Raw genomic sequence first — 4,782 nt, 5'->3', positions numbered from 1 at the left:
AAATACCATAATTTTTCGGATATTTACGATCCGAAATTATTTTATATATATAGTATGAAAAAATAAAATGTTTTCTCCTGTCAGAACTACAAACAACAAAGATTGGCCGAATTCTTTTTCCCATTAGAGAGACGATGTTACAATGAAAGGGTAATTAGTCCTCTCTGGGTCCCTCTGTCTTTATCCTGGCTTGGGACAGGCTGACTGTCATTTAAGACAGTCAGGCGACATTACCCCAGCGGCCTGTACAAGATGACAACAAACTCCAGTTAGACTGAAAAGAAAACAAAACATGAATCAACAAAGGTGTAAACACCTTAGACTATAGACTATATTTAAACACGTGGAAAGTCACTATGCCAGTCACAAGTCTGGGACTTCGGGTTTTGTTTTGTTTATGTATCTTTTTTTTTTTTTTTTTTTTTTTTTTTTTTTAATTTATTTGATGTGTTTGCTTTTGTATTTGTCCCCATTTTGTATGTATTTTGATGAACTTACGGAAGTGTGTTTATCAAAAAAGTTTTTTGCAATTCATTGTTTCTCCACTATTACCTTTCTATCTTTATTTGGATTAGGTTTTTCTTTCACATACCACTATTTAAATTCCCTTTAACTTTTTGCTAAATTACCCTCTGTTTCGGAATGATTAAAAAATAAAAAATACCAAAAAAATCGTAAATACACACAATTAACAAAAATATTCTTAACTTTTTTCGTTTTTATCAGTTTGAGTTATTTATATATCAATACTTTTCTTTTTCTAAAATGACAGATATTACATATCTTCACTATATATATATAGTATGAAAATATAAAATGTTTTCTCCTGTTTTCTCCTGTCAGACCTATAAACAACAAAGAGTGGCCGAATTCTTTTTCCTCTTAGAGAGACGATGTTACAATGAAAGGGTATATACGAAGCATTTTTCACTCTATAGACTATCTATAAGCCAAATAACAGTTCTATTTGCTTGGAGGCTCAAAATATTTATTTCGATTATAAGTCATTGTCTAAAGGAGACGTGACCTTTTCTTCGGGAAGTAAAGCATTCTCATGAATTAAATACGAAATATCATTTCTTCGATAGAGGAAGTCGTAAACATGTTTTGATATTATTATGTCGAAAATCAAGCTTTTAACTTTACACATCCCTGTCTCAGTAATTAGGGGATCATAAAAATAAAAGGGAAAATACAAAAATTACTAACAAGTGTGGCTTCGCCAAAGAAAAGTTTACTTTTAAAAAAAAGATAAAAATGAGTTAGAAATAAGTGGTAGAAAGTTTAAAAGCTGAAAAATATTGTACAGTTTAAAAATGAACGTCACTCATCAAAGTCTTCATCGTTTTCAAGATCTGACATTGTCAATTCTGTAATGTCAATGACATCCTTTGATGAGGAAGTAGCGGTCTTTCGTTTCTTTGGATAGTTATGGCTTGATCTATCCATCCTGTGGTTTTTACTTCTAAACCAAATATCAATTTCTATATCTGGGCAATACTCAACAATTCAGCCTTCTTCCTTAATCCTTAAACTAGCATCAAGTCTGGGGCCCTTCCTATGCCGATGATATGGAGAATGTTTTGGCATTCTGTGTTAAACTCATCATTCTTAAAAACATTTGACCAAACGTCGAGATAAGATTGATTTTGAGACAAAGTTTGGAAAAGTTTGTTTTTAAGAATGTAATGTTCCGGAGGAACATTTTCGATAACACATCCTTTTTTCTCTAGGAGCACCTTGAAATGGTCGACCAATCCATTAACTCCACCGTAATGAAGAAGGTCTTCCTTCTTCTTCGGCCATTTTGCACAGTTTAAAATCTAAACAAGATTTTTAAAGACTGGGCAAGTGGCAAACCTCCCCATCATGGCCAAATTGGCCCAGATTGTTTCTTTGTACACTGTCCTGACTGTTCCATCCCTTGCTTCAAAAGCTTTAAGCGTTCTGCCTTGGTAAACGTAGCCAAAATCGTTGCTTGTAACCTCACTACGGAACTTGTTGTAGTGAGTGAGGCGTGATCCCTCTGTTTCCTCTATTTGCTTTTCGTCCAATGAATCATCAATGTATATCTGGAGCTTTGCCATTGTCTAATTAAAGTCCTGTATCCTACCAACTGCTTTGACCGGTTCATGTAAATCTTTTTGCTCGTATGCGGACCAAGATACTCAGAGCAACAAGATTACGGCAACGTGAATTGAATTTTTTCGCATGATCTTATTTCTTTAAGAAGCCTTTGATTTCAGCTCGTTTCTCAGGAGTTGTCATTGTTAGCTAATTGCTCAAGATGTGTCATGCAGATGCAATAATGTTTTTAAATGACTTTCATGGCATTGTATATATGGGGAATCTATCGCGTGCCAGATGCCTTCACTGGTTTTGGAATATTCTCTCCTGAAGCTGCCCCAAGTTCCTTCAATGCCTGAAGTTTCTTAGAGCTTTTTTGGTTAAGGTAGTATAAAAACACAAGCATTTTGTCGATATCTTCAAAAAAAGAGTTCTCAAAAGCGTCTTCTGACTCTGCTCGATGGTTGAAGCATCTCTTAACAAAGTTGCTACATCTATCATTACAAATATCATTCCCTTGAGAACGAACCAAGTCCGAAACATGTCGAGAAAAATCAAAATATAATACCCGCATTCTTTTTCACCGTTCAACGCAAAGTCGCTACACCTTTATGGATTCCAAGGTTCACTGATGTACCATCAACATTAAACCAGAGAGGTGTGAATGGAAATCAGTAATCGCGAAACGATGGGATGCTTCTTTAACACATTCCACAAAATGTTTAGCATCAGCAACATGTGGATTCTCAATGCTAAGAAATTTCAAAATTGTTCGACCTTCTTTAAGGAACAGAACGTAACTTATTTCTCTTTAACGCTTGTGTCAGTACTTCCATGGAATAGTACCGTGCCTTCAGTAAGCACTCCTTTAATGATATTTTATTTGAAACGCGATACTTTAATGAAACGCGATACGTTAATTCAAACCCTGACGTCTCAGAACTTTTCAATGAAAAGGGGGTCTTTTAAGCATTGAACATCCCCTTCGCAAATGGCTGCGCTAACTTCTAATTGAGTACCTACATAAGTACCTACTACCTACGAGTACCTACATAAATACCGCTCTTGCCTAATCTTACTCACAGTTAGACCCCCAAATAAATTAACAACATATAGTTCGTTTATCAGGCTTTGTCTTGTGGTTCCAATAAATTAACACAAAGGTCGAGATCAGTAAATGATTTTAAAAAATGGTCTAATACAATCCTACCTATTTGTACCAATTTTTTTCTTTCGTCATAACTAAAATTCGGGACGTTGCCTTCAATGACGTTCCATGTATAAATTATTTGATACCGCTCTCTCCGTCTTTCAAGGCTATACAGTTTTACTGATTTTAGTTTTTCCCAATAATTAAGATGTCTAAGGGATGGAATACCATATACCAAAAAAATACCGAAACGACTTCTGAACTTCTTCCAGTTGCTGGACAAAACTACATTTCCAGGGTGACCAGAGTTGAGAACAATAGTCCAAATGTGGGATGGCTAGTGCTTTCCATTAAGTTAACATAGTTTCAATTTTCCTTGATTTGAATGTGCGGTATATCCATGCATGTATATCCATATATCTGTTGTTGACTTGTTTCCTCGTGCTGGACTTCGGCACCTTGAATCTTTGGTGATGGCCCTCTAACGAGAGTAAACAAGTCAGGACTGGCTCCCTCCCCCTCCCCAGTACTTACCTCTACTCGGCGATTCTCAATCAGGTTGTTGGTCACCGAATAACTTTCTCTTTCAATCAACTATTTGTGGGTTGACTTATAGTGTCCTTTATTGCCGGTTTAGAAGGGCATTTCTTTTCGCTTTTTCTTATGGCTGGCGAACTTGCCTCGAAACGTTCTTTCCTGTCTTGTTTTAACTTTTCATTTCTGTTGTTCTCTTTTTCAACGTTCTTTACTTGCCCTTGGACAAAGGCGTTTTTGGAGGTTATTCTTTTCTCTTGTAGCAGCTGCCTCAAGTCTTTGTATTCCTTTTTCTCTCTTCTACATTCATAGATGAATCTTCTGTTTCTGTTTTTGTTTTTGCCTCCTCTGTTCTTTCTTTTCTTGTATGTGATTTTGGGCACGATAAGTCCATTGGTTTTGTCTTTTCTGGTTCTTTTTCGATATCTTTCTGAGCTTGCTTTCTATCCTTTTTGCTAACTGTTTGCTTGCGGCTTTCTGTCTTGTTGACCATCTCCCGCTCGGGATTACTCCCCTTTCGTCCGACGTTCTTAGATTTTGTTCGCTCACTAGGCCCTCCCTGGTGATGCTATTGTCCAGACGAGAAACAGTCAGAGTCATAGGTTTTGTAGAAATAGCATCAGAGTTCGTTCGAGAATTATAGCAAAATATATGCTCAGATGGGTCGGATAATCACAGAGAGATTAGGGTTCCATCAAGATGGAAAACATTTGGTGGTTCTTTACCAAAGCTGATGGAGAACCTCGCCACCAGGTTTGGGCCTCCAAGCTCATACGAGTGATTTATAGAATGGATTCGGTTCCGGCCGGGTTAAGGATCTCAGAATTCCAGACTGCCCAAATTACTCAATCAACTCCGGCTCACTCCCATCATAAATCCCTAAGAGATTGATGTCTTCAATGACCTTTTTATTATAGTGATTAACAAAAGTTTCCAGTATTACTGATGATGTGTTCTATTGGGACGTTTCATAACTTTGCTTTTGATGTTGTTGCGGATCTGGTCGAGCGAGCTGAAAAAATAGAAGTATC

This window comes from Clytia hemisphaerica, unplaced genomic scaffold (genome assembly GCF_902728285.1).
Source record: "Clytia hemisphaerica strain Z4C2 unplaced genomic scaffold, Clytia hemisphaerica genome assembly, whole genome shotgun sequence".
Lineage (NCBI taxonomy): Eukaryota > Metazoa > Cnidaria > Hydrozoa > Leptothecata > Clytiidae > Clytia > Clytia hemisphaerica.
This window is presented reverse-complemented; position numbering follows the sequence as displayed.